At 40.4% G+C, this 20,708-nt stretch overlaps 1 protein-coding gene across 1 annotated transcript in view; it reads right to left on the bottom strand.

Moving 5' to 3' along the window:
- samd10b (sterile alpha motif domain containing 10b) overlaps positions 1–20,708 on the bottom strand; it is a 56,463-nt gene that overhangs the window by 32,055 nt on the left and 3,700 nt on the right. The window lies entirely within an intron of this gene.

The raw sequence follows: 20,708 nt of genomic DNA, 5'->3' as shown, positions 1-20,708 counted from the left end.
ATCATACATAACCTGCAAAGGCCTATTAAAGGGTCTCCCATTTGTGGTCTCCTACTAAATTTCCTCAAACTTTCATGAGAAATGAAACACTCAAACCTAACAAGGGTGCCATGAATCTACTTCCAGAAATACATACATACATACATATATATATTAGTTGTGCTTGTATATAGGGTCTGTACATCTGCTGATGCATTATTTGTAATGTACTGCATTACTACCCATCTGCTGGCTATGATATTGCTTTAATTTGAATTACTATTACTTTGATTTTAAATACATAAATTTGCACAGGCCTGTTTTACCTCGTGGATCAATGTGGATCTCATCAAGATTCTTTCCTTTGAATTCAGACAGCTGTCCTCGTTCCAGAGCCATAAGAACTTTACTTATTTTTGCCAGTTGTAATGTCCCTTCAGGCAGCCTGTAATACTGGCGACGCACTCTGATATGCACTCTGCCAAGGATGTCCACAAGGTCATCCATTTCGTTGTCCTTTAAGTTGAGGACCTTAGACATAGTGGCCATGTGCTTCCTCAACTTGGTGGAGGACAAGGCTTCTGGATGCTCTGCCCCACAGCTTTGAGCAATCTGCCGTATGACATCTGATCCTCTGAAGTGACTGAGTGTTTGTGGTCTCCCAAACATGAAGGGATTCTCATCCAACACATCACAGCTGCGGCGAGTCTTGACAAGTAATTCCATTGATGTCAGTATATCAGGTGTGAGGAGAATGGGGACCTTTCTTCCATGTTTGCCTCTTATCTCTATTCGCTGGAAGTGCTTACAAAGCTTCTTCTCAAGGTCAGATAAAGCAAGTTCTACATCTGGATGAGTCGAGGACGTGTCTCTCAATGTAAAAGCATTGAGAGACATTTTGGAAACCTCTCCTTCTCTTCTTCGGTTGAAGAGTATCACGTCACAGAGTGTGATTTTTGCTAGTTCTACCCAGTGCTTCCTCCTCAGCTCATCTTTGAGTTTTGTTTGGCATTCCACCCGTTTTATGTCGAGATACTGGTGCATCTTCTTTACATCTTCAGCGAAGGGAAGAAGTTGTGGAGCATTCCATTTTGCCTCAGTCAAATCAGAACTGTCAGGTGAAGAGGATTCTCTGGTGCCATCTTCATCAGGTGAAGAGGATTTTTTGGTGTAATTTGCAGTCAGGGAATAATAAGGTGTCCTGCACATTTTCTTCAGTGGCTGGACACCTACTTCCTGAAAGTTGGCTGAAGTTGTTTCCTGTAACTTTCGCTTCTTACTTTTTTGCCGTTTGATGCTTTCTGCCAAACTGTCACTTTCTGCAGAACTGTCAGTTTTTGTTTCTTCTGTAGATCGAGGAACATATTCATCCCTGCTGCTCTCAGAACATGAGAGAGAGTGTTCTGATGTGTAACCAAGCATTTCTCTGGTAAGCTTAAAAAAAAACAAATAAACAAATAATCAAATCATCATCAAGTATTTTGCTAAATCACATACATCGCATTTAAAGACTATAGATATTGGCAGATACACCAGTCATAGGAGCAGTAGGGGTGGTGGCAGTATAGTAGTAATTGTAACGGCTATGCAGTAATAATATGTGCAGCTGCAACAGTAGGAGTTGCTGCTGTAATATAGTTGGAAGTAGTAATAATAGTAGCTTGCAATAATACATGCTGTAGTAGCAATTGCCACAGTTGGGATTTGAAGTACTGACCTAATGGTCATAGTTACTATGTATTATTTTCCATTGCAAAACATTTGACAAACAATGCTATGAAGAATGTAAGTACAATATGCAGGTAAAAGATGAGTCTAATGCAATGGTGGAACAGAGTCAACACAGTCTAGCAGTCATGTCTTTTTTACTTGTTACAACTTCCTTTAAACTAGTTACATTAAGTAATAACTTTCCTTTGTTGTATCACATTCAACAAACATCCCTGCGTGGCTCTGTCTGGATATGCTGTCATTGCCAACTGATTCACAATACAGCTTGTCTGGTTCTGCTGGACGTTTCTTCCTCTAAAGGGAGTTTTTCCTCTCCACTGTTGCCTAAAGCTAGCTCAAATGGGATTGTTGGGTTTTCTCTAAAATTTTTTGTATAAATATTTTCTGTAAGGTCTTAAACCTTACACTGTAAAGTGCCTTGATATAACTTCTGTTGTAAATTGGCGCTATACAAATAAAACTGAATTGAATTGAATTGAGCTTTAATGGCACATTCATTAACTGAGTGGCCATGTCACATAGGTTGGTTTCAAACATCTGGAAAAACTTTCTATTCTCTAAGATATGTTTAAACACTGTTACTAGTAAACTGTAGACCTTTAGTTACCTTTTTGTTTTCATACTAATGTTAAAAATATGAAAAGCCTTATTTTTAAAGATAAACTATGGTAGTAAAAAAGTGTTGATTATTTTTATGTAAACTGAACATAGTTTTACATGTATGAATTATCTTTGCAGACCACTTTTTATGTTTGTAAGGTACACTAGTATAATACATTCAAGGCATCCAAGTCATCTATTTTGCCATGGCTGAATTATTAGTTCATTGTTGTAAAGGTGTATAGTAATTACTATCCACACAATCCTTTCATACTAAAAATTCCACAGCTTTGTCCCACTACACAGAAGAGACTTGGAAAAACAGCACAGGTAAAACTAAACTAGGCGAAAGAACATAAAAATTCTACCATTTCTGGCCTTATCGTGATAATGTGCAGAATATACAGCCGTTCACCTAAGTGGTTATGTAACAGCTATTCCTTAAATTAAGTCATAATTAAATTCTACAAACAATGCTAATTCAATTCAACCTACTGTTATAACATTTCTAACTACATGAGCCCTAAAAGCCTTTGTGAACTTGAAGCACTAAAACCTCTGCACTTTAACCACTAAATGACACACTAGACATCACTTTCCTTAGCAATTGTTTTGAGCAGGGAAACCCCTCTCATATCACACCGTCTCAGTATTACTGCTGTCATTTTTCCAGAGTTCACCTGTTAATTCCAAAATGCAACATGCAGGTGAAACAGGTCAGTTATTGTCATAGTATTTCTCAACACCAGGAAGTTTTTTGTGAAATATTTCCTCCTACTTTCTATTCACCTTGGCATCTATGCAGGCAAACCTGTGACAGGAGTCACCTGAGAGGTGCAATGGCATTTCTTTTCATTAGCATGTGAAGTTGTACAAATAAACTTACAATTACACTGTCAGTCCTTCTGAGCTCAGGTACATTTGGGTCTTTCTCAACATCAGCTGGAGTGAGTTCCAGAATAATTGTGCTCTCACTGTCGCTGGACCATTGCTGTTCGTCCTGAGGGGGAAAAAAATAAAAATTAGAAAATCTTTTACTATTAAACAGTGAAAATATCGCAGTTAGACTTGAAATCAAAATTATTATGTTGCTAACACACAGATCTCTATGTCTATTTTTGTCTAGTGGTGATTTGTTGTGTTGTCTAACAATATCACAGTTGTCCATTTTAAATAAGATGAATCACAATTTCACTTTGATCAGCATAATATAAACTCTAAACAAGGGAATGATTGGTTTTTGCTAAATTTGGAAGAGTTATTAACTAGTGGGCTATGTATTGTCACCTGCTTGACATGTACTCTTGATATGAAAGTATGCATTATTAAGATTAAAAAAATGTGATTTGGGTTTCCAAACAAACAAAACAGATCAAGACAAGTTTGAAACCGGTATCACAGTAAAACTCTTTAAGCTTGCTTACTTGCTCATGTGTTCTTGCAGGATGAGAACACCTTTCTCAACACTACACTGACTAAGACATTCAGTCGGCATCTTGCTAACCAAACTTTAGCTTCTCTGAAGGTGAAAAAGAAATCTATCAGTGCTATTGCAAACTCCTCTCCTCCAGCTCAAACCGATCTGTTTTTGACCTTAGTGACCTCAGTGGAGATCTGGAAAAAGTTTCTGAAAGCCAAGACTGACACTGCAAATGTGTCCATCCTTCTATGACTTCCATCTGCTCCCTCTAATGTATATTTTAAGAATGCGTGGTACGACTAACGTTGTTCACACATATTATGATGCCTTTTCAGATTCTGGAGGCGCCGCAAGTGACGGCTTTGAGACTGCAAACAGAAAACAAGACAAATCCCTTGTTATTTTATAGACTTTTTCCTTTTTTAGCTGTCATGCTTTATTAGAAAAGACGGTGTCTTTACATGCACTCAAGGAACCGGGTTTCTGGGTGAAATCTAGTTACCGCAATAATCAGGTAACACATTGCATGTTAAAAATAAGGTCACTTAAAAAGAGAGTATACATGAGCACCTAAGTAATTATGTTATCCTAACCCCACCACCGTCTCTGAAACAGGAAAGATGTTGTTAAGGTGCATCCTTTTACGTTTTATTGCATGCATAAAAACATATAGGTTCTTCATAAGGCAGCTGTACAGAACTATTTACAGTCCAGGAACAGTCCAAAGACTGATCATAAATTCAGTGACCGGACAACTTCTTGAATAACGTTGTCACCATTAACATTACGTTGTTTAGTGCCATCCAGAAAAAGTTACTCAAGCCAAACCTAAAGAAAGCGTTTACTCGCTTGTCATTACGTAACATTTCTTCATAAGTTCAGTAACAAGTTTTTTAACACTGCTGCTGCTGCTACTACTACTAGTACTACTACTACTGTCACAATATCAGCTGGTTACACCAGTGACAACTTTTTTTCTCCTGTGACATATGCATGAGAGACATTCAAGCTTCTCCACTGGCACATACATACTTGCTATGCTATGTGTATACATGGCAAAGTAATCTCAGAGTTCTCTGGAAGAAATCTACATGGGCAAAATCAGGTTTTGCTGATCCCCTACTCCAATTACAAGGACCAGTTTTCGCATTTACATGACACCCAAGAAGTTAAAGAAATCAGCGTACTCAAGAAAGCCAACTGTAAAATGGTTACTAAACCCCTTGAGCAAAGATGACATATCCTACCTCTTTCTTTTGTTCAGCATCACAGCCATCTGTCATATCAGCAACTGGACATACAATTACACAAAATGAAATGTTATGTTGGTTTGATCAACCAACAACGGCAATATGAGGCTGCAGCAGTGCATTTCCTTTACAGTAAAGGTTAATTAAAATAGCTTAAACCCTTGGGAAATTGTTTCATTTGGGAAACACCCATAGTTACAGCACTGTTTTGGCATAAGCTCCAGTTATGCAAAATTCAACATGATTTTTTATTGTATTTTCATACATCACATTTATTAACAAGATTTAAAACACTATTAATCCAAGAGGGAAATTACTGAAAAAATTACAATCTGTCACCTGCAGTGACAGTGGTCTCCACTGAACTGTTGAACATGTTTGCATTGCAGGTTTTCATCTTCTTAGTGGATGTTTATCCACTAAGAGATCTTAAGAGATTCACCTATGTTTTGCCAGCTAGGAGTGTGAACTTCATGCAAGGGTATAAGCTTGGCTCCAACCACACAACATGACCTCACTGTACCATCATATCATAATGACTCCCTTGTCTTACCTGTGTATTCAGTACTGCCAGTGGATCCAAAGCTTGGGCCATCCTCCTCTGCCTACAAGTGACACAGTAAAGGACCAACATTATCATATTTCAATTTCAAGCTTCAAATGTAGAATTTGACTGTATGTTGATGTAGCTAACTTTGTGACACTGAAAATAGCGAGAGGGATGCTGGTCATCATATTCTGACTAAAACTAAATAGTATTTTCTTTAGTATTAGATTATCCACAGTAAACAATTTCTTCATCTGTTCCTCTCTGTAAATTTCTTATGAAAGCACCAAGTCATCACCAACATACTATCTCAAATAATAAAGAAATTGACAAACGATTAAAGATTTTAGCAATAATGTTAGCCATTTTATCCATGGGCATTTATTATTACAATAGTAGTAATAGGTGTAACAGATTGTAGAAGTCAAGGATTAGATCATTTTTAGATCATCCCTACCTCCAATAAAATGTTTAAATTTTACATAACATAGTATGGGCTAATGTCTCCAAAGATAAAGCCTAATCAGGTACACATAGCTGAAAATATTTTAGTCCAATAAATCATCACTTATGTGATAAATACACTGAAGTCTTCACTTTAAGAAGTGGGTGAAGTACAAATAGAATACAATTCAGAGAACTGAGTTATCTCTTCATCTACTGCTGATGTTAGTCACTGCTGAGCACACAGTCTGGCAGAGTGTGGGATGCTGTCAGACACAGTACACCTGAATCTGTTCACTTTTAGTTTCTGCGTGTTTATAAAGAATAATTAATAAGGTTGTTGTAATTAACGAGCCTGGAGACGACGGTGGAAGGAGACCGCGCGGTTACACTTTCTGCGAGGTTGTCGCCAGTGCAGTAACTCGCTCTGTATCACGAACTGACGTCTCGGCTCCGTCTGTGTCGGCTGTGCGCGAGGTGCGGAGGAGCTGAACTCCGCCCCCGGCTACCGAGACACAGTGACAGCCCCACAGTGACATGTAACTGTATTTCCCACAGTGACAGCCCCACAGTGACATGTAACTGTATTTCCATCTGGCTGATCTCTCTCACTGTTCTTTTTAAGTGCTAATAATACGCAGTCTAGTTTGTTCCTCGACACCTGTGCACAAATCAATCGCTCGACGACTGATCATGTTATATCAAATAAAGAGGGAGACTGGAGTTTTTCCGCTCCTCCACTGACCATGACATTCACCCCAGCTGCTTTTCGCCATTTACGTGATAATAATATGATATTTTCACAGCAACTCTGTATGACGACGTTTTTTAGGTATTTTCTGAAAAGCAACACTGGCAGAAAACCCGTGAATTTGGCAATTAATCCGCGGATCAAATTATGAAACCGTGGAGGTTAAACTAATAACGGATAACCTTCGGTCCATTACACTACTACGAAAATAATTTATATAACAAAAAATACATTTTGATTAGTTTCAACTGCGCAGACCAGGTATTAACATCACTTCAATTAGCTAGCTAGCATCGTTGTTAGCTAACATTAGCTAATCAAGCTAGTAAAGTTCCAGTCCCACATTGCATATAACTCGTGTGTTGATTCAACGTGCAAACCGCACGCCAGTGAACTGAACAGCACAATATTATAATGGGAGTTTTACTGTAATACCTCAAAACTTACCATTTCAGTCGACGCTCCAAAAGCAGCTCCACTCTTCTGTGTCGCATGAGCTCTGTCTGTCCCTTCCGACGGAGCAGGTGTGGTGATCAAAAAGTAGCGCTGGATTTGCTATACGGCGCACACCAAATTAACTCCGCACGTAGTTACATATAGCACAACAGACACCGGCGGCTCGCGGTGTCTTAAAACAAACAGCAAAATCACTCGCGCAGCATCCCGCGCTGTGGACAGTAGGGTGGGGGAAGGGCATGGCCTAGGTGGGGACTTCAAATCTCAGGATCCGTGTAACATATCAAGGACTGCTGAGAATAAAACGAGGAACTATAAACATTTCCTGCTCCCTTAAAAATGAAATTACTCAACTGAAATTTGATTTAAACAAACTCACAAAATAACTTAAAACAATGCAGACATGCATAACTGAAAACAATTTCCAGTATTGTTTTTCCCCTCAGAGAGTGAATGAATACCCAAAACAACTGGTTTGGAAGACTTCATGCATGGCTTGGAAAAATGTATGCTAAATACATAATTCCAGACTAAAAGTGAAAGATTATAAATATTTACATATGAACGAGGTTGAGTTTTCTTTCCCAGTTAAGGGCTATAAAACAGTAAAAAGTTTGCTAGAAAAATTAGAGAATTGTTTTAACCCATTCTGGTATTTGTCACTGGTAGAGGTTTAACTACATCTTACCAGGGGACACGAGCAGAGTGGAGCAGTAAGTATTTATATTTTTCACTCAGACCTGCATCCACATATTCTACAAATAGGAAACAATCTACATGTAACTTAAACTGGAGCCTTACAAGCAAAGAAATAAAACCCAACAACTCGTAACAGTTGACTGAAAGCATTGTGGATCCATCTTAGGCATGCTTCAGGCTCGTAGTCTAAGCGATACTTGGAGTAAAATTGGAGTGGGACCTCGTGCGACACTTCCTCCTTTTTTAAAAAGCTGCTCTGTCCAAAATCTACAGGCTCCCACTTGCTTTCACTCCTGCTCACACACCTGCTCATGAGCTCTGCACTTGGCACAAATATCCACTTTGACTAATGGATGAACTGTTTAGAGCTTGTAGGTCAAAGGTCAAGGTCACTGTGACCTCACGTTATACATTTGTGACAAGAACTCAATAATTCATACACTAATCATGACCAGATTTCACACAAAAGTCTAATACGATAAAATGATAGATTTCAACATTTTATATCCTAGGAGGCTGTTTTGCAGTACATTGTGATGTTAGTGAAGGTCATTTTTGACCGTTTGAAACAGAAGTAACCTGGATTGGTTCCTCGATGCCAGCAAAAGTGCTGCACTGGCACCGTCATTACAGAGATTTAGTCACAATGGTTTACCAACCACATGGCTGGTTGATTAGTCAGTGAAACTGGTCTAAATGGTAGCTGTCAGTTCCTATGGCTTAGAGGTAGAGATTTCATTTCACATGACCAACTAAGGAGTACTCCTTGCTGCACTTGTCTTTGTCTGATAGTATTTTTAATAAGGAATTTACTAGAGGTATTATATTGTCTAAAGCAGAGGTATTCAACTAAAATTTAAAGAGGTCCGGTTACACAATATTTTTGGAAGCAAAGGTCCAGAAGATTATAATGTCTAACTATTTACTGTGATATATTATCAAGTAGCCTGCATGTAATCAATACTTGACTGTCAAATCAAATTAATTCATTACAATTCAAAAACCTTTTGACAAATTTATTGTTACGTAACATCAAACTGAGCATGTGGCTCAAGATCCTGGTGGACTGGTCTTATTACTGGTCTCATACTGGGCTCTGATACTAACAACTTTCTGTGATCGCACTTCAGATTTGAGTGGGTATGTGTGTTCAAAACCTTTGTGTTTTGTCTCATAATGCCGTTTGACATTGGCACTTTTAATTGGAGCCACAGTTTCTGAACATATCAGACACACTGGTTTAGTGCTCCCAGTGGGTAATATGAACAGAAAGGAGTCTGGAGGAGGAATCCAGATTAAAAACTCTTTGCTGTCCACTTTTCTCTTTTTGGACATTTTTATATTTAAACCTTCTTTTTTCAGTCTCACCGTCCTTTTATCAACTTTCTCCTCTCTGTCGTCTGTCTCTCTCCTCTCTGTCGTCTGTCTCTCTGTTTACCTTATTCATGTAGTATGCAGAACTCTGTTTACTGCATTTAACTTTATAGCAAAGGCATTCATATTTCCAAACAGCGTTACAAACAGTCACCTCCTTGGTTAAGAACGTGAGAAGCTGTGTTACCATACTATGATGGTACTGGATATTAGCAGGATCGATGTCTGATGCACAAGATACATAAAGAAAGTCCACAGACCATTATTTCTTGCTGCTGCTGTTGAGTACAATCATTCATTCATTCATTCATTTACTTAGAGTTGAATGCATGTAGCTACCTAGCAGCTAAACTTGATGTCCAATCTTTATCTCAATAGTAACTAGTAACAACATTTTACAGAAACGTTATGAAATAAAAAGTACAATATCTAAGATCTTTGAGAGCTAAAGTCCTACTTGTTTTCCAACTATCCTTGTATTTCTGATTGGCTGGACTAATCCAGGTAATCTGTAGAGAGTGCGAAAGGGATAACTGGAAAATAAGCAGGACTGTGGTTTCAAGGAACAGGGTTAGCCACCCCTGATCTACACAACAAATTATACAAAAATGCAACTTGGAGGTTGTCTAAAGGAAGGAACATGGCAAACTCTAATTCTTGATAAAGCCTTTATTGGTTGCAGCAACATGTTTCGACTTATTTGCCAGTATGTTGCAGCTAATGCAATATTCTTTGCCGCTATCTGATGGGGCAGCAGCATTACAGCCTCTGACACCAGCAAAATGATGAGAAAGGCTGGGGATTTTTTGGAAACCTTGACCCAGCTTATAGCTTGCTTTTTGGTATTACAATTTTATGACATGTATATAATTATACTTCAGTAATTCAGCAGCTGACTTACAGCAAAGGGAATTTGTTTCATGTAATTTCCAATATATAAGCAACTGCAGCTATGCAAGTGTTTTAGACATCACAATGGAAAGTCATCTTGATGGTCCTATGTAGCCTATAAACGCCCTACAGACTGGATTATTTTTAAAGGGAGTGACTGATTAGACACAACAGTAATATGATTTTCTAATATTGTGGTGAAGAGGGATCAGCATAAGTCCTGTATCAATTGTAGCCCCAGATTAATATCTTGGGCAACTAAATGACATGCAAATAACTATGCATAACAAGTTCTTTTGTTTTGTAGAAGTGTTACAGATGTGTTCAGTTTAATTATTTCTTCATTTTATGTTTAGGTTGAAAGAAATAATGTGCATTGAGATTAAAGTGTATGTTGTAGTTTGGTTGTGATGTACTGTGTGCCATGTGCTTGTTCTGTGAACAACCAATGATGTTTAACCCTGTTAATGTGATTGGAAAATGAAGTGTCAATGCCAGTGGTTTTGTATTGTGATTGGCTAAGGGGCGGGAGTTAGAGAGAGAGAGGTCGAGAGGTGAGGAGAGAGAGGAGAGACAGCGAAGCGAGCGGCACGCTGCGCTCGAAAAAAAAAATGTAAATGCGAGAGACAGTGACATTCAGGAGAGAAAGTACAGCTTTATGGTGAATATTGTGCTTGTTAGGAGGTGCAGCGGATGGACATTGATATTGACACTGGCTGTATGTGAGTACTCCAACTTTTATTTCTGCTCCTAGAGTGAAGTGATACTAATTAATGTTTTCTTTTATTTCAGTACAGACTTTTGTTACTGTGTTTTATGACCCTCTATTTTCAAAGGTTGAACACAGTACCTATATGTGACAGCAATCTGCTGATATTTTATTTGACTCAACCAAAAGTACTTTTATTTATTTTCTCTTAATTAATAAATTTGGTTATAATTTGGGGACATAGTTGTTTTGGTGATGTGTTTTATAGGTTGACACAGAATAATAGACAATTATACGGGGTAATGGTACTAATTGATTTCATTCTGTTGTTCTTTACACTTAAGGGGTGTTCATAAATTAACTTTGGGAGTAAAGTTTATGAGCTCAGGGCGCTGTCCTTCTGTTAAAGGGTGAAGGAAGCGTTACATAAGCTTTGCAGTCTGGGGGTTTATGTATGTAAATGTTCATGTTGATCTAGTGCAAAACATCATAGCAGTTCCAGGGTGGGTTGGACAGGCTGGCACAAACTCTTTGCTTGTCTAAATTAAGGGGCATCAGGAGCTGGGGGCTAAAATCTGTCATTTATTATATTAGTTTAACTACAGTGTGATTGCTAAAACTGAGTGGATGCTTATTAGTGAACTAACAGAAAAAGCTAACAAAGGCTAACATTAACAGCCAACATTTAGATTTAACAATGATCAAAATGTATCAAATCAAATGTAATCGATGTACATTGCGATCACAATGAGAAGCACATACAGTATGTGTTGGACTAGTAGTGTTTTATTGCATATATGTTTTATAGCTTTTTTTGGTACGTTACATTCTGTGACTTGCTTCCTGCATTCTGCAACTGCTTGAGATCTGTTTCTGCGTGAGTTCTGTATAATTAATCTATCATTTTCTGTATTTTTTAACATAACACTTTTCAAACTAGGCATCGTCTAGGCATAAATTTAGCGACTCAACAGTAGATGAGAGAAAGTGGAAAAGAGGTTGGAAAGGAATTAATAAATAAAGACCGTGATAACAAAGAGACAGAGAGACACAGACGACAGAGAGGAGAGATACAGATGATAGACAGGAGAGATACAGACGACAGAGAGGAGAGAGACACAGACGACAGAGAGGAGAGATACAGACGACAGAGAGGAGAGAGACAGACGAGAGAGAAGAGAGAGACAGACGAGAGAGAGGAGAGAGAGACAGACGACAGAGAGGAGAGAGATACAGACGACAGAGAGGAGAGATACAGACGACAGAGAGGAGAGATACAGACGACAGAGAGGAGAGATACAGACGAGAGAGAAGAGAGAGACAGACGAGAGAGAGGAGAGAGACGACAGAGAGAGAGAGATACAGACGACAGAGAGGAGAGATACAGACGACAGAGAGGAGAGATACAGACGACAGAGAGGAGAGATACAGACGACAGAGAGGAGAGATACAGACGACAGAGAGGAGAGAGAGACAGACGACAGAGAGGAAAGAGACAGACGACAGAGAGGAGAGAGACACAGACGACAGAGAGGAGAGAGACAGACGACAGAGAGGAGAGATACAGCTGACAGAGAGGAGAGAGAGAGACGACAGAGAGGAGAGATACAGACGACAGAGAGGAGAGAGACAGACGACAGAGAGGAGAGAGATACAGACGACAGAGAGGAGAGAGACACAGACGACAGAGAGGAGAGAGACACAGACGACAGAGAGGAGAGAGATACAGCTGACAGAGAGGAGAGAGAGAGACGACAGAGAGGAGAGAGACAGACGACAGAGAGGAGAGAGAGAGACGACAGAGAGGAGAGAGATACAGACGACAGAGAGGAGAGAGACAGACGACAGAGAGGAGAGAGATACAGCTGACAGAGAGGAGAGAGAGAGACACAGACGACAGAGAGGAGAGAGACAGACGACAGAGAGGAGAGAGAGAGACACAGACGACAGAGAGGAGAGAGACACAGACGACAGAGAGGAGAGAGATACAGCTGACAGAGAGGAGAGAGAGAGACGACAGAGAGGAGAGAGATACAGCTGACAGAGAGGGAGAGAGAGACACAGACGACAGAGAGGAGAGAGAGAGACACAAACGACAGAGAGGAGAGAGAGAGACACAAACGACAGAGAGGAGAGAGAGAGACACAAACGACAGAGAGGAGAGAGACACAGACGACAGAGAGGGAGAGAGAGACACAGACGACAGAGAGGAGAGATACAGACGACAGAGAGGAGAGACACAGACGACAGAGAGGAGAGACACAGACGACAGAGAGGAGAGACACAGACGACAGAGAGGAGAGATACAGACGACAGAGAGGAGAGACCCAGGAGAGAGACGCAGAGAGGAGAGAGACAGACGACAGAGAGGAGAGAGACAGACGACAGAGAGGAGAGAGAGACAGACGACAGAGAGGAGAGAGACAGCTGACAGAGAGGAGAGATACAGACGACAGAGAGGAGAGAGACAGACGACAGAGAGGCAAACGCTGATAAAGGTACACGTCAGACTGAAAAAGGAAGAGATAAATCTAAAAATGTCCAAAAAGATAAAGTGGACAGTGAAAATCGAGTTTTTAATCCAGAATGAACAGACTCCTTTCTGTTCATATTACCACTGGGAGCACTAAACCAGTGTGTCTGATATGTTCAGAAACTGGCTCTTATTAAAAGTACCAGTGTCAAACAGCATTATGAGACAAAACAAAGGTTTTGAACACACAAACCCACTCAAATCTGAAGTGCGATCACAGAAAGTTGTTAGTATCAGAGCCCAGTATGAGACCAGTAATAAGACCAGTCCACCAGGATCTTGAGCCACATGCTCAGTTTGATGTTACGTAACAATAAATTTGTCAAAAGGTTTTTGAATTGTAATGAATTAATTTGATTTGACAGTCAAGTATTGATTATATGCAGGCTACTTGATAATATATCACAGTAAATAGTTAGACATTATAATCTTCTGGACCTTTGCTTCCAAAAATATTGTGTAACCGGACCTCTTTAAATTTTAGTTGAATAATCCTAGTTTAGGCTCACAAAGTCAGAAGCAACACCTGTACAGAGATATTTTAGTAGTTATTTTTGTTCTTAATATTAGCGGACCAGAGAAGGCAGAAACGTATGCAGATATATATGGTAGTACATGATGGTGGCTCTCTAGCCCGCAAAAAAGCAGGTTGGTTCTTAGAAGGTTCGCACGTTAACAAACATTGAACCAACACTAGACCAGAATTAGTATGTGGGTCATGTAGCATGATGTGCCTAGGCCGACACCTGCCAATCTCTGATCACCTCAGAAAATCATTTACCAGCAAACCCGCTCAACAGTGGAGGTCTCAGCTAAAAGAGAGACATTTAGTATAAATGTCAATTGCAAATATCCGTCTCACTCACTCTATAATGAAATGTTACTCATTCAGCCACAGGATGAGGTCATTGAAAATAAATGCATTTTCATCTATTCATCTATTTACATCTATTTTACAAATTATATGTAGTAATATTGTATGTTTTGTCTGTCTGTCTGTCTGTCTGTATGTATTTTCAATGTAATAATTAAATCATAGATTTGGTAATGGGGTTTTTCCTAGGGGGCGCTAGAGAGTGAACAAATGGCAAGGCACACTTCCAGAACAACAAACATCATGGGGACTGCAATACACTAGTGTAACCACTAGGGTCGCATAGCTACACACATACACTGATTTTTGTCTGGAAATAGGGTCATGGGGACTTTTTAAAAAAACTGCATGGGACATGTTTAAATACTGTTTTGGAGCTGCTGGTAAGGCTGTGCCGGTGGGGACCAAATTTGAGGTCCCCACGGTAAAATGAGTCCCCATGGGTAGGTGTGCAATCAGGTTGAAGTCCCCACCAGATTGGAAAAACAAGAGCACACACACACACACACACACACACACACACACACACACACAGAGGCTTAGGCAAGACTACTGAGACAGGTGAGTGGAGAACGACAGCTCAGCCAAAAGCAAAAACTATCACAGACATAAAACTAGCTCTGCTCCATTTCTTCTCTTCCAAAGATAATTTTTTAGCAAGCAACACAAGATTTAACCCTGCACTCCCCGTTCAATGTGTGCAGTTTGAGTTCGAAAAAGATCCAACAAAACCAACAGCAGCAGCAGCAAGTGCCTCCTGGGTGCACGGTCTGTGTGCACAATATAGTCAGCCACGTTTGGTACAAGCCCTTCAGGAGCCTCCTTGTTTTCAGTCTAACAGTGAGACAAATTAACTCACACCTGGGGCCACTGGTCCATTCTCCCTGTCTCTGTTTTCACTCCCCGCAGTCCCACCTGTCTTTGTGGGTCTCTGCAGCGTGCTGCGCTGATTGGTGGTCTGTCTCTCCCAGCTTAATTGCTATGTTATCAGCTCCACTCCTGCACTGCCACTTCGCCCGGGCCTTTCAGTCAGATGGACATGCCAATTACTTCTCCACACACACACACACAAACACACACACACCCACACAGACACTTGTGCTTGCTCATGGTTTCCTGAAGCTGTGATTTCAGGTAGCACAGCACACGGCAGCTGGTACAAAGCCGGTCGTTTGACATGAAACACGAAAGAGATTCAAAGCTCTTCGGAGCCCCCTGCATGCACACATGCAGACAAATACATGTCAATACACATCAAGTCCCAGCAGGAGCTTCTTGTCAAGACCAAAATATCCCAAGGAAACAAACTGTCTTTAATTAATCTCTTCCCTTTTTCTTCCCTTTTCTTTAAAGGCACAGTTCAACATTTTGTGAACTATGTTCATTTTCACCAGTTTTGTACTGTACTATATCTGTGCGCACACACACACACACACAAACAGACTAAGGACAACTATTTAAGCTCATGCTTTGGATGAAAGACTTGTTGTTGTAAAGGGCAAATTCATCTATTTTCAACTCGCTTCTTTTGTTTGGGAGTACCGATGTACAGAAATAGTGCTGAACTTGCATCTGCTTGTTCTATTTCAAAATATATCTTTATTTCTAGCTGAATAAAGTTGAAATGCTTGCTCTGACCCAAGCTAGCCTCTGGCCAACACCATTGAGTTAAATCAAATATACAACTACCCCATCTAATGAATACTTCTGCCTCTTTCTCTGAGAATTTCATTATGCAACCATCTGACTTAATGGGACAGTCTACCATCATCAGCTGCAATAGTAAATCTCTTGAAAAATAATCACTCCGGCAATGGTGAATGTAATTAGGTGATTTAAAAACAACTTCTTTTACTCATTTCCAGTGGCAAACACATCACAGCACCTCATCGATGTCAGACTTTAAACACTATTAGCTCTCTATTGATAACTCCCCTAATGTTGACTTCTAATGATGCCAGATGTTCCATAGACAGCATGGTGAAGTAGGGACCCGCCAATTAATCAACCTCAGTGTGTGTGTGTGTGTGTGTGTGTGTGTGTGCGTGTGTGTGTGTGTGTAAACGTGTGTGTTGGCTTGTTAGCGCTGACAAGGCCACTTCTCATGGTGTGCATCAAAGCAATTTCAGTAATTCTGCTCCAGCATAGCAGTGCCAAACCAGCTCTCATTCCTACTCTCTCTTCCACTCCACTGAAGCATTTCGTTATTATCATCTAGCTACTGAGACGTCATAGCCAATCACACACACACACACATGCAGATACACGCACACAAGCTTGAACACACTCCAATTATTACACAGACACATCGTGTTAACAATAGGGCATGAGCAACTACATTTACTTCTCTCTCTTACGTCTATGACACATATGCACACACACATCCATGGCATTACATCTACTCGCATTCGCATTACTGGCTGATTGTGGGTAATTTTAACTATAGATGATAAGAAAAGACAAGAGAGGACAGCTTTATTATCCAACTCTTGATTATTTCACATTAACCCAAATTGGATACCCCTCAAACCCATACAACCTGATCTCCCACAGTTCAGTGCTTCTCTCTGCTATTACCAGCAATGGTCTCCTAAGCTCTGTCTCATCCCTGGTGATCCATTTTGAAAAGCTTTTTTTTTTTTCCAGCTACTGAAAACAGAATTTCTTACACGCTTAATATGTGACTTGTGTCAGTTTTTATTCCCAGCTGAAAATCTCTCTTTGTGCCACAGTCAGTGACTCAACCCACCAGTGCAAATGTGTACACACATGCACGAGTGCACTGTGAGTGCAATGTGTATTGTATATATGTAACTTGGGCGTGTGTGTGTAGAAGTGTGTATGTATTCATTTGTTTCTGCTAAGATCCAAAGCCTACAGAGCACCAATGACCTGATATTTGGGGCGAGACTGAAACGCTGGGATGACAGCGTAGAGCCCACCCCCACTAATTCTGACTGGCAATCCTGTGACATCAGCTGTCGACAATAGTTTGGGCTTGCTTAAACTTGGACGTCTGTCATTTCTAGCTCAATATAACAACTATTTCTGGGGCAGAGGCCCAGGCAGAGCATTGTTGCAGGACTGGAGGGCAAGACAATCTCAGATGAAGTGGAACAAGAGGGAATAACTGCTTTTTAGGTGATATATTGAGAGTAAAAACCTACATGGTTGTAATATATTACTACAGGTTTTTTTCTGTCTTTCAGTACTACACACTTTGTGACCAATGCAGCACTTAGGCATCTAAATCCTGCCACCACTATCGCCCACTCTTATGGGACAAATCCCTCCTAATCTAAGGATAAGGTACAACAGCCGCATGTCTCAGTGGATTTCAACAGAATCAGGTCAAAAGGGTGCAGACACTCAAAAGAGCATTATTGTATACAAAGAGTGCAGGGAGTCACAACCAGTTTTCCCACCACTTGAAGCTAAGAAAGCAATAGACCAAAGTAGAGGATTAAAACAACCACAAATCCTTAGAAAAGTAGGATAAAAAAACAATAATACCATGAAAGAGGGAGTTTTCAGCTTCACTTACACTCAGTTAAAACAAAAAACAGGTATAGGCTTTCAGTTTTGATTAGAATACAATATTTACTGGTTTTTTTTTTTGGGGGGGGTGTAAAATTTGATGTGTAGATGTTGTATTAGCGAATGAGTCTGGCAGCCACAGTCTCTTCCTGAAGAGAATGAATGATTTAATAGGAAGGCAGGAAAGGGCATATGAGGCAGTGGGTTTCATTTAGACTTAATGGGATCTCTTCTGTTCAGCCCCCAGGACATTTTCTGGGCTATGACATTAAGAAAATCAGAGTCAGAGTCACTTCTTATTTGTGACAAAGTAAAAACTGTGGCTATGTACATGCAACAGAAATCTGCACGTCACATTAAACTATTCACAAACATCCATGCAGTCTGGGGAGGTTATAAACCTCTGCAATATGTATTTGCCATGGCATGAGGCATTTCATGATAGTGCCATGTGGCTTTTAAATACTCTATCTCTGCCAGAGAGCGTCCCCTGGCTCAGTGAGTGTGGGAGGGAAAAAGTTTGCGAAGTGGAAATCTCAAAGTAACTCCGGAGAGACACCATAAGGGGATGACAACGGAGAGCAGGGGAAGAGGGGAATGCTGTCAAAATACAGGATGAGATGGAAGTGGGAATGAAGTGCAACTGAAAGAAAACATGGAAAACAGGCAAGGAATGCAGCAAATGTGTAAGAAAATATTGTAAAGTAGGGGGAACATTAGTTCCAGTGGTTAAAGAGGGTCACAGAGAGTCGAGTTGCATTTAAACAAGTCCTTCTCCCCACCTCAGCTGTGGAGCTGACACGCTGACACTTGGCTGCCTATTGGCATGGTAAATTGAGGGCCCATTCAAGCAGCACTGTGACAGCCAGTTGAGGCCATAGACTGTCAGAGCTGTACATTCACAGCACACTAGTACAACACATTAGGGGAACCGAGCGGGAAAGGAGAGAAAAAGTGAGTGGAATGTGGACGCAGAAGCAGAAATGCAACAGAAGGTGAACCGTATTGTAGCGCGATTTAAAAAAAAAAAAAGTGTGAAATATAGGCTGGAGGAGCAAGAGGAGGAGCAGAGAGAAAAGGAAGAGCTAAAAAGGCAGATAAGAGGGGAGGACAGAAAGCAAAATTGATTTCTATTTTTGGAAAAGGTATGAAGGATGGGTGGAATGAGCCTAAAACATGTTCAATTTCAAAGTCACACGCAGACACACGCAGACACACGCAGACACACGCAGACACACACAGATTTAGCGTAATGTTTGCATTTAAACTATCTCCCATGCAGATCCCCAGATCATGCTATTAGATTGCAAGTGGCAGTGTAATTGCTTTTCAAGTGGTTGGACGTGACTTGTGCGCCTGAGTGTGCACAAATGTATGTCTTGTTAGGGTGTAGCTGGTGCCATTAGCCATTTGGTTTAATGGGCAATCTGCACCACAAGCTCCACTGACCCCTGGCCCTTTGTAGGTGGAGCAGGTCAACCTATAACAAAGAGTGAAAAGCTCCAAGCTTACCCTATTACACAAGGCCACACTTAATTAGGGTGTTTGTTTAGCAGGCTCTAATGGGAGGGAGAGGCAGCGGGGAAAGATGTTGACTGCTCTCCTTGAAACTGGAAGCTGAAAGACATCTGGTGAGATGAGACGGAGGACACAAGCATAACAACAAAACACTGTCTCGGCACTATCTCGTTTTTTCAGTAATGCAATGAAGGGGAGCAACAATGGACAATATTTATGAATGCTAAATTGGGTCATTAAAATTCATCTAACATAATTATGGTCTAAAATAAAAGTACACAAACGTTTTGTCTGAAAGGTTAAAACGCATTGATTATATTGATTAAGGATGCGTAGGAAGAAATATGCAAATAGAAGTAGAGAGAGAGAAAAAGAGACAGTGATTGAGTTTATGGGAATTAAGTCAGTAAGTAACAACAGCGTGGTACACGAGGGATACAAGCCCTGTATGAAATGATACCTAATTAGTAAAATCCTTCAGAAAAATTACATCTATCTGCTTTATTCATCCCTGCAACCTTTCAGCCCCTCTCCCTTGATCCCTATCCCAGTGCAGAAGGCTAATTTAAGGAGAGAAATTGGATATGGGCCTGTGCACACTCTAATTCAGGGAGAGGAAGGAAGGAGGGAGGGAGGAGGGGCTGGCGGAGGGAGTCGGACCCAGGACAAGGGTACTGAATCACAATGGTGAGGGCGAGGTCTTGTCATTCGTGGACGCGCAGTATTACAGGAATGCAAACTCAGCAGAATCCAAAATTCACCACACTTGTTAATCCACTGCTGATTTATACTGAAGTCGACTCTTCCGCTTTTCCCACCTTGTCAGTCACTGAAAAGCCTGTAAGAGCTGAATGTAAATGTTTATCTACTGATTCACCCATTGATCCATTTTAGTCCTACACAATGGGTCAGAGGTCGAAACTGTTGGCGGATTGGCCTGAGAGGGCCACTTGACAAATCCATTAAATCAATAACTCATTGAAAGTGTTCTTGATCAACACCAACTCTCTGATGGATGTCTGAGTTTATCTGAAACTCATTAGTGCATTACTTCTATGAAGTAAGCATCTCAGTCTTTGAGAGATACAGGAGGTACATACACACACAGGAGTTCCTTTAAGGGTAATCGCTGTTTACTGTTACTCTGGCCTTACTTCCATAGCTGTGGCCACATTAATAACTCTGTTCTCACAGATCTAATCAATTAAATAATTAGGAAAGCTGCAAATTTGCCAGATCATGCATGAAACTTCAAGGGGATGTCCACACACTTTTCACAACAACGTGTGTTCAGAAATGTTATTTGTACTTTATGTGTGGAAAAATTGTAAAAGGACTTTTTAGGCTCCAGCATGAGCTGCTCATCTAATTTAGATAAACGTATTTAAAAGATCA

The sequence above is a fragment of the Anabas testudineus genome, chromosome 7, assembly GCF_900324465.2.
Source record: "Anabas testudineus chromosome 7, fAnaTes1.2, whole genome shotgun sequence".
NCBI classification, from domain to species: domain Eukaryota; kingdom Metazoa; phylum Chordata; class Actinopteri; order Anabantiformes; family Anabantidae; genus Anabas; species Anabas testudineus.
Note: the sequence above shows the minus strand (reverse complement) of the source record. Positions and strands in the feature narration are given on the sequence as shown.